This window comes from Tasmannia lanceolata, unplaced genomic scaffold (assembly GCF_043159265.1).
Source record: "Tasmannia lanceolata isolate RefF3 unplaced genomic scaffold, GAP_Taslan_0.1 ptg000020l, whole genome shotgun sequence".
Taxonomy (NCBI): Eukaryota; Viridiplantae; Streptophyta; class Magnoliopsida; order Canellales; family Winteraceae; genus Tasmannia; species Tasmannia lanceolata.
This window is the reverse complement of record NW_027518697.1, coordinates 15,509,919-15,520,262: the sequence shown is the minus strand read 5'-3', so window position 1 is coordinate 15,520,262 and position 10,344 is coordinate 15,509,919. Positions and strand designations below refer to the sequence as shown.

General features: G+C 39.0%; 1 pseudogene; it reads right to left on the bottom strand.

The window, feature by feature from the left end:
- Positions 1–2,195: 2,195 nt before the first annotated feature.
- On the bottom strand, positions 2,196–2,639 carry LOC143853811 (auxin-responsive protein SAUR64 pseudogene; annotated as a pseudogene).
- Positions 2,640–10,344: the final 7,705 nt, after the last annotated feature.

Below are 10,344 nucleotides of genomic sequence, written 5' to 3'. Positions count from 1 at the left end.
GGCCATATAGGCCAAACGGTTCACAGCAGTGTTCTATAAGAACAGTGGCTCCCTCTCTCAATTGGATTATCCCATAGCAAAATCCCCTCCGGTCTCCTGCCACTGTAGCACAATCGCGTTTTCTTATTGGCAGAAAATCCTTCCAACTCTAATAACAAGATTCATTGCCATCCATCTTGTCTGCAACGACATCTACCGATGCACATTTAGAGTTCCATCATCAAACGTTCTTTAATTATGTGCTAATCCCAGAAGAGGTTGACATTTCGGAAATCTCACAACCAGTAAAGAAAAGAGAGAGCGAAAGAAAATATGAAATCATTTGTGTAAGTGAAGATCTGAAATGAAATATGCTCTTGTTGTTCCTTATTTGAAGCTAAAATCAGCTTCTTCTTGGATCCATTTTTACTTATAAAAGAATGATCGTTTGGTGTAAATTGACTGAAGTTTGTATGTAATATATGATGATGTGACTTCTCAACAAGCTCCAAACATGCTCACATTTCAATCTCTCTTCTTGGGGCCACCTATCACATGTTTGTACAGAGCTTGCATCCAACGTATAATAGCCAGCTCACACTCCATGTGATGCTTCCTACACTGCCAATATGTTTTCGAGGTTTAATTTGTTTCACCAGTCTATTACTTGCTTAAATATACTATAGGAACATGATTCGAATTTTAATAATTTTATCAAAGAGGCAGGTTGATTAGACCACAAACTACACAATCGATAGTTTGCTTGAATCTCTACCGTACATGTGTCAGCAGAGAATCTCACAACTGTGACAATTCTAGTGTTACAGATCAATCTGTTTAAACAAAATGAACAGTTGATCAAATAGTGAGGATTGTCCAGTGGGTGAGATATTAGGACTAAGTACCAAGTAACACAGTTGAACTGTTCCTTTCCTTTTCACCTCAATCAAATATACTTTAATTTTACTAGCCTGATGCACAGTATATTGATAAAGAACGGACTAGTTCAAACGTGTATAATCTTTTTTCTCAAATATTAAGGATCATATTGGTACACTGTTTTCTAGTTTTACCAGCCATATGCACAGTATGCACAGCATATTGAGAAAGATAAAGGGTTCTGAATTTCTTCAGATAAGATATCTACTAGGGCTACAATGGCACGAGGTTCTAACCTTCTTGTCGGATGTTTTTCTTGTTTTGATCTGTAATGCTTATTTTAACGCCCCGGCCACTATGTAAATATTGTCCGGTTCAAGGTCGCAACCCTCCCCGGTATAAAACGCATCTACAAAGGGAAAAAGGGGTCTACCTATATTGCCAAGGAACTGACTCTTCCTTTCCGATGTGGAATTCTACAACTTTCGGTAGTGCCCTGGCCACTGTGTAGATATTGTCCGGTTCTAGGTCGCAACCCTCCCTGGTTTTAAGATGCATCTACAGAGGGAAAGAGGGGGTCTACATATATAGCCCAGTAACTGATCCTCCCTTTCCGATGTGGGATTCTACAATCCACCCCCCTTAGGGCCCAGCATCCTTGGCTGCATATCATACTGGAGGAGGTACGGCTCTGATACCATTCTGTAGCGCCCCGGTCACTGTGTAGATATTGTTCGGTTCAGGTCACAACGCTCCCCTGTTTTAAAATGTGTCTACAACGAGAAAGAGGGGGTCCTGGTCTACAACGATCGTGCGGTTACAAGTCTTTGAACACAACATCTATCACGTTCGCAAAACATTGCATAACTTCCATAAGGCTTACTGCATAACGTTACCGTTCATAGCGCTTATTGCCTAACGTTACCAATGGCCAGATCATTCAGAGTTTTCAAATGTTTATACTTTACATAGATATCCTTGGATAAGCTATTCTGTGATTTGCTCCCTCCTTAGATAATTTTATCAGAATAAACCCCTGAGATTGGCTACCCTGCTTGTATAATATACCCTGCCCCAATGGGGCTGTTATTGGCCTGAAGAGAGGATAGCAAGCCTATCCAAGGATAAAATAGACCCTGGCTTGCTATCCCAATGGTAAAATGCCACTTCAACTCTATCTCATTATTACTTTTCTCCAATGGAAAGACTAACAAGATGAAAATTTCAATAGATTTATCCAACCATAAATTTGTAAATGTAAGTGTAAGATTTTGTATTGAATAGAAAAATCTATGGATCATATACAGATGGAAGATTTGCAAGAGGAAATTGGCCCTTTAGAAGGCATTAACAAGCAATGGTTGGTTGGTCTGTCCATGTAGGAGTAAGGAAGAAGCCGAACACCGGCCAGTGGCTATCGAGATGAGCAGAGCCTTCTCTACATCTTTAGACAAGCGTCTCTGGATCAACGAAACAATGTAGTCCATGATGATCGCATCACATGGCAAGGTGATAGGCCCATCACCTGGTAATCCGAACTCATCTTTGGACATCTTAAACAGCTCTGTGAAGATGGGGCTGTTTAGATATGCCAAGGGAAGTGCAAAACGTTTTCCATCAGCTGTGTACACCGCAAAATGACCCTTCTCGACTACTGGTCTGCTTCTCGTGTTCAAATTTGTACCGCCATTAGTTCTCGGTAATGAGATTCTTCTCCGCCCTATTGCAGCTACCTTCCTCCACTTCATTGCCATCTCCACAATTCTCTTGGTGTTGATCATGGTTTGATCTATGAGCTAGAAGGAACTCTTTGAGCAAAAAGAAGTAGATTTAGTTCTTGGATGACTTTGAATTTTGTAGTGTTGTGCAGAAAGCCATGGTGGGGGGTAAGTTATATACACAAGCCAGGAAGGGTGGACAATAGACACTACATGTGCGTGTAGTTTTCCTTATGTTGGGTTGTAGGGGTTGCAAAACCATGTGATGATCAGATAAGATGGAAGTTTTGGGGGGGTGGATATGCTTTAATTTTGTTCAGTCATTGCTTCACCTTTGATGGAGGACCCAGTTTGTAATATCTGTCCCTTTCTTTTTGCTAACCAATTTATCTACATGCTGGTTCCAACCAATGCAGTTTCCAACAGAAATATTTGTTATTTGTGTTTTTATCTGAATATTTCTAGTATAGTAATTGAGAGAGTAATCATAAGGACATTGGAATATTGCAAATTGAAAACTCTACTATTAATCAACTTGAACTAGACTATCCATTTAGTGGGTACAGCCTGGAAGGGAATAGATAATCCCAACAGTCATTCTTTATCTACACTGCTAAGGATCTTTTTGTTTTTTTTTTTAATTTTGTGAATCAATTTTAAGTTCAAAACTGATTCTTGGGAAAATGAAGCATTTGGTTCGGTGTGTAGAATCAATTTTGGACTTATTGATTCTACATCTCAGTAATAAGTGTATTTTTGGTGGGATGTAGAATCGATGAACCCAAAATCGATTCTACGGCTGCGAACCAAACACACAATTTTGCCAGGAATCAATGTTGGACTCAAACTCAATTCTCAAAATCCATAACAAACAGGGACTAATTGTCCAACCATGGGATTTTATACTATTAATTTTGGGCCAGCATACATTTCTATTTCCATCAATTTGGAACCCACAGATTGAATGTTTGGACTGTCTAATCTGAATGGTTTCTAGGATATGATTTTATACTCCATGTGATGCTTCCTACACTGCCAATATGTTTTCGAGGTTTAATTTGTTTCACTAGTCTATTATTTGCTTAAATATAATATAGGAATATAGTTTGAATTTTAATAATTTTATCAAAGAGGCAGGTTAAGGTAGACCACAAACTACACAATCGATAATTTGCTTGTAACTCTACCGTACATGTGGAAGATGTCAGGTCTACAACAAGCCACAAAAGGTATGCTGTGTTGTTGAGCAATAACGCAGAAGTGCTGAGAATCTCACAACTGTGTCAATTCTAGTGTTACAGATCAATCTGTTTAAATAAAATGAACAATTGATCAAATAGTGAGGATTGTCCAGTGGGTGAGATATTAGGAGTAAGTACCAAGTAACACAGTTGAACTAGTTGTTCCTTTTCACCTCAATCAAATATACTTTAATATTACTATTCAGATGCACAGTATATTGAGAAAGAACGGACTAGTTCAAACATGTATTATCTTTTTCTCAAATAATCAGGATCATATTGGTAGACTTTTTTCTAGTTTTGCTAGCCATATGCAAAGTATGCCTAGCATATTGAGAAAGACAAAGGGTTCTGAATTTCTTCAAATAAGAAATCTACTAGGCTACAGTGGCACGTGGTTCCAACCTTCTTGTTCGGATGTTTTTCTTGTGCTGATCTGCAATGCTTGGTGTAACGCCCCGGCCACTGTGTAGATATTGTCCGGTTCTAGGTCGCAATCCTCCCCAGTTTTAAAACATGTCTAGAAAGGGAAAGAGGGGTCCTGTTTTACAACGATCGCATGGTTACAAGTCTTTGAACACAGCATCTATCAAGTTCGCAAAACATTGCATAACTTCCATAGCGCTTACTGCATAACGTTACCGTTCATAGCGCTTACTGCATAACGTTACCAATGGCCAGATCATTCAGTGTTTTCAAATGTTTATACTTTGCATAGATATCCTTCGATAAGCAGTTCTCTGATTTGCTCCCTCCATAGATAATTTTATCAGAATAAACCCCTGAGATTGGCTACCCTGCTTGTATAATATCCCCTACCCCAATGGGGCTGCTATTGACCTGAAGAGAGGATAGCAAGCCTATCCAAGAATATAATAGACACTGGCTTGCTATCCCAATGGTAAAATGCCCCTTCAATTCTATCTCATTATTACTTTTCTCCAATGGAAAGACTAACAAGGTGAAATTTCAATAGATTTATGCAACCATAAATTAGTAAATGTGAGTGTAAGATTTTGTATTGAATAGAAAAATCTATGGATCATATACATAGGAAAATTTGTAAGAGGCAATTGGCCCTTTAGAAGGCATTAACAAGCAATGGTTGGTTGGTCTGTCCTTGTAGGAGTAACGAAGAAGCCGAACACCGGCCAGTGGCTATCGAGATGAGCAGAGCCTTCTCTACATCTTTAGACAACCGTTTCTCGATCAATGGCACAATGTAGTCCATGATGATCGCATCACATGGCAATGTGATAGGCCCATAGCCTGGTAATCCAAACTCATCTCTGACATCTTAAACTGCTCTGTGAAGATGGGGCTGTTTAGATATGTCAAGGGAAGTGCAAAACGTTTTCCATCAGCTGTGTACAACGCAAAATGACCCTTGTCGACTACTGGTCTGCTATTCATGCTCAATTCTGTGCCACCATTAGTTCTCGGTAATGAGATTCTTCTCCTCCCTATTGCGGCTACCTTCCTCCACTTCATTGCCATCTCCACAATTCTCTTGGTGTTGATCATGGTTTGATCTATGAGCTAGAAGGAACAGTTTGTGCAAAAAGAAGTAGATTTAGTTCTTGGATGACTTTGACTTTTGTTTTGTTGTGCAGAAAGCCATGGGGTGTGTGTGTGTGTGGGAAGGGGGGGGTGTGATTAAGTTACATATACAATCCAGGAAGGGTGGACAATAGACACTACATGTGAGTGTAGTTTTCATTATGTTGGGTTGTAGGGGTTGCAAAACCATGCGATGATCAGATAAGATGGAACTTTTGTGGGTGGATATGTTTAATTTTGTTCAGTCATTGCTTCACCTTTGATGGAGGACCCAGTTTGTAATATCTGTCCCTTTCTTTTTGCTAACCAATTTATCTACATGCTGGTTCCAACCAATGCAGTTTCCAACAGAAATATTTGCTATTTGTGTTTTTACCTGAATATTTCTTGTATAGTATTTGAGAGATTTCAAAAAGAATAATCACAAGGACACGAGAATATTGCAAATTGAACTAGACTATCCATTTAGTGGGCACAGCCTGGAAGGGAATACATAATCCCAACAATCATTCTTTATCTACAGTGCTAAGGTTCTGTTTGTTTTTTATTTTGTGAATCGGTTTTAAGCTCAAAACTAATTCTTGGGAAAATGAAGCATTTGGTTCGATGTGCAGAATCAATTTTGGACTTATTGATTCTACATCTCAGTAATATGTGTATTTTTGCTGGGATGTAGAGTCGATGAGCCCAAAATCAATTCTACGGCTGTGAACCAAACACATAATTTTGCCAGGAATCAGTGTCGGACTCAAACTCAATTCTCAAAATCTATAACACACAGGGCCTAAGTGTCCAACCATGGGATTTTATACGATTAATTTTAGGCCAGTACACATTTCTTTTACCATCAATTTGGTACCCACAGATTGAATGTTTGGATTGTCTAATCTGAATGGTTTCTAGGATATGATAGTTTCTTCCAAATATGGTCTGAACTGATTGTGAACTGAATTTAGCATATGCCCCCTTCACCATGGCTCATCGCCCCTCTCCTTGACCCTTAGTTCTACCAAGTTGTGGTCCTATCATACCTTGGTCTCTCCTTATATGGCAACATTGCATTCAGCGCATATAAATAGCACAATATTTTCTCCCCAAGCTTAACATCAAGATTCCTAGCTGGGCTGTCTGCAATGACATCTACCAGTTGTATATGGCGCATTTAAAGTTCCATCATCAAAACACTCATCAAGTGTATACTACTCCCAAAATATAAGAGATTAAAATTTGGAAACCTTACAACCAGAAAAAAAAGGGAAAAGAGAGGAAATTTGAAATCATTTGTGACAAGTGAAGATCTGGAATGAAATACGATCTTGTTGTTCCTTATTTGCAGCTAAAATCAGCTTCTTGGATATATTCTTACTTAAAAAAGCACGTTCATTAGTGTAAATTGACCAAAGCCTGTATGTGAGTATGTGACTTCTCAACAAGTTCCAAACATGCTCACATTTCAATCTGTCTTCTTTGGGCCACATGTTTGTACAGAGCTTGCACCTCAACTATGTGTGTAGGTTCCCTTATGTTGGGTTGCAAAGGAAGCAAAACCATGTGATGATCAGGTTAGACTGATGTTTGGGCCATTTTGGGAGGTGGCATGTCTCAAATTTTGTACAATTTGTGGCCAATAATATATGGAGAAGATTTTACCTTGAAATTGTGGTTCTCTCTTCTCCAAAACCATTTTTTAAATGATCTCTCTTCTCCAAAATCTGTTTTCTAATTTCCATTTTGACAGCAGTAGGAACATTGTTTGGAATAAATTGATGCAGAGCATGACAATATATTTCTAACTCTTCATGTTCCACCTCTCTTTAAATATGATGGACCCCCCTTTACCAATATATTTCCAACTCTTTAAAGACCACCACTGTCTTGCCATATGAAAAAAAAAGCAACCTTAGATAAAAATCCATCCTCTTTGGTCCAACTATCTCATATTGGTGCACTACTTATACCCCAACAAAGAGAAAGCCTAACCTCAAGTGATATGTCCTCGATTGCCCATATATTTCTTTACTCTGCCTGAGCTGTCTGCACACAGCTAGGTGACTTTCAACCAACTCAAAACATTCTCACAGCTCAACCTCTTCTTTCGTCCACAAAAATCACATCTGTGCATTGCTTCCACCTTCTGTGATATCTTCCCCCTGACCAATTTATTTCAAAAATCACCTTAAAAATCAAGAGATCTTTAGAATCCTAGTGATAATTTTAGTATTTTAATCAGACAATTAAGGAGGTTTAAGTGATTGTACCGGCCAAACATTTGAACTCTAACGGCGCATTGAAAAATAAGAATAGTGTTTTCTTCATTTTATCAGACAGGTCAAACTGATTAGGATGGATTTTATAAGACAAGTCACAAACTCCCTGAATGGGTACTCTTCCTCAATTTCCACCGAAGTGACTACGAACTGAGGGAAGGCTTCTGAATTTCTTCCAATAAGAAATCCACAACGATTGGCATTACAATTCTTTTCGGGCGTGACAAGTCTTTAGATACAACATCTGCCTCATTTGCAAAACATCTGTACGACGGCCAGATCATTCAGTATTTTCAAATGTTTGTCCGCTACATATATATCTTTGGATAAGCAGTTCTGGGATTTGCTACCTACTTAGATAATTGTATCTTGAATAAACCCCTGGGATTGACTACCCTGCTCGTATAATATTCCTTTTAAAAAAAGAGATAAAATGTATTAAATAAAAGATGATTACAAGTGCACCTCAGGAGGAAGAGAATGTCTCATATACAAGGTAACTCTAGGAGCTCACAATTTGGAAAGGCAATCAGTTAATTCGTTGGCACTTCTTGGTATGAGAGAAAATGAGAAAACACCATGCATACAAAGATCTCTAATCTCATCCAATAGATTGGCAAATCTCCACTGACCGACATTAATCCCTTTGACCCACAACACAGTGTTGGGTGAATCACTTGACACTTCTAATCTGCCTTCCATCTGGTTAATGAAGAAGCACAATCCCGGGTGGATAGCTCAAACCTTGGCTTCTGAAGAATCAGTGATTCCGATAATGTACCCTACTCTAATGGGGCTGGCATCAACCTGAACAGAGGATAGCAAGCCTATCCAAGGATAAGATAAACCTTGGCCTGCAATCCCCATGATAGACAGCCCCTGGGACAGTACCCATAGATATCCTTTGGTCCACCTACCTCACGTTTGTGCACAGATTACAACCCCAACATAGAGAAAGCCACATCTGATGTGATGTGCCCTCCATTGCCCATTATAGTTCTTTACCTGAGCTGGACTCACAAAATTAGGTGACTTTCCACCAAATCAAAACATGCTCACAGCTAAAGTTCTTCTTTTGCCCAAAAAAATCGCACCTGTGCATATCTCCCATCCCACATAAATAAATCTCTACCTTATGTGATGTCTCCTCCCTTACCAATTAATTTCAAAAATCTCCTTAAACTAAAGAAATCTTTAAAATCCTAATCATACTTTCAGTGATTTAATCAATCAATTAAGAAGGTTTTAGTGATTCCACCAAGCAAACATTTGAACTCAACGACACATTGAAAAACAAGTAAAGAGTGTTTCATCATTTTATAAGACAGGTCAAATTGATTAGGCCACAAACTTCTTTAATTGATACTCTGCCCTGATTTCAATTAAAGTGACTACAAAACTGTATGGATCATATACAGATGGAAGATTTGTAGAGGCAATTGGCCCTTTAGAAACCATGAACAAGCAATGGTTGGTTGGTCTGTCCATGTTGGAGTAAGGAAGAAATTGAACACTGCCGAGTAGCTATCGAGATGAGCAGAGCCTTCTCTACATCTTTGGTCAAACATCTCTGGATCAACGACACAATGTAGTCCATGATGATCGCATCACATGGCAATGTGATAGGCCCATTGCCTGGTAATCCGAACTCATCTTCGGACATCTTTAACAGCTCTGTGAGAATGGGTCTGTTTATATATGCCAAGGGAAGTGCAAAACGTTTCCATCAACTGTGTACACCGTAAAATGACCCTTCTCAGCTACTGATCTGTTACCCGTGCTCGATTCTGTGGCACCATTAGTCCTTGGTAATGAGTTTCTTCTCCTTCCTTTCGCAGCAACCTTCCTCCACTTCATTGCCATCTCCGCAATTCTCTTGGTGTATATCATGGTTTGATCTGAGTTAGAGGGAACAGTTTGAGCAAAAAGAAGTAGATTTAGTTCTTGGAAGACTTTGAATTTGGTTGTGTTGTGTAGAAAGCCATGGAGGGGGGTAAGTTATATATACAAGCCAGGAAGGGTAGACAATAGACACTACATGTGAGTGTAGTTTTCCTCATGCTGGGTTGTAGGGGATGCAAAACCATGTGACGATTGGTTAAGATGGAAGTTTTGGAGGTGGGTATGCTTTGATTTTGTTCAGTCATTGCCTCGCCTGTGATGGAGGGCCCAGTTTGTAATATCTGTCCCTTTCTTTTTGCTAACCAATTTAACTGAATGCTGGGTTCAACCAATCAATGCAGTTTCAACAGAAACATTCGCTATTTGTGCTGTTACAGTGTTACCTGAATATATCTTGTATAGGATTTGAGAAATTTCAAAAAAGAAGAATCACAAGAATATTTGAAAATTTCAATCTGAAAGCCCCACTCTTAATCAACATAAACTAGACTAATCATCTAGTGGGCAAAACCATGAAGAGAATTGATAACCTTGGAAATAAATCATTCGTTATCTACACTGCCTAGCCACTGTTCGTTTTGAGTTTTGAGAATTAAGTTGAGTCCAAAACTTATTATTGGACTCAAAATTCTGAATTATCAACACTAAAAAAGAACAGGGGCCCAGGGCATGTTCTTCAAAAGTTCTCATTCCACTTTTTTTTGGACTGGGAAAAACCGGAAGAAGAAGAACCTGATGGTGCAATTCTGCTTCGCTTCCAGAATTCGTTGCAAATCACTGCATATTTTGCTCGAGAGT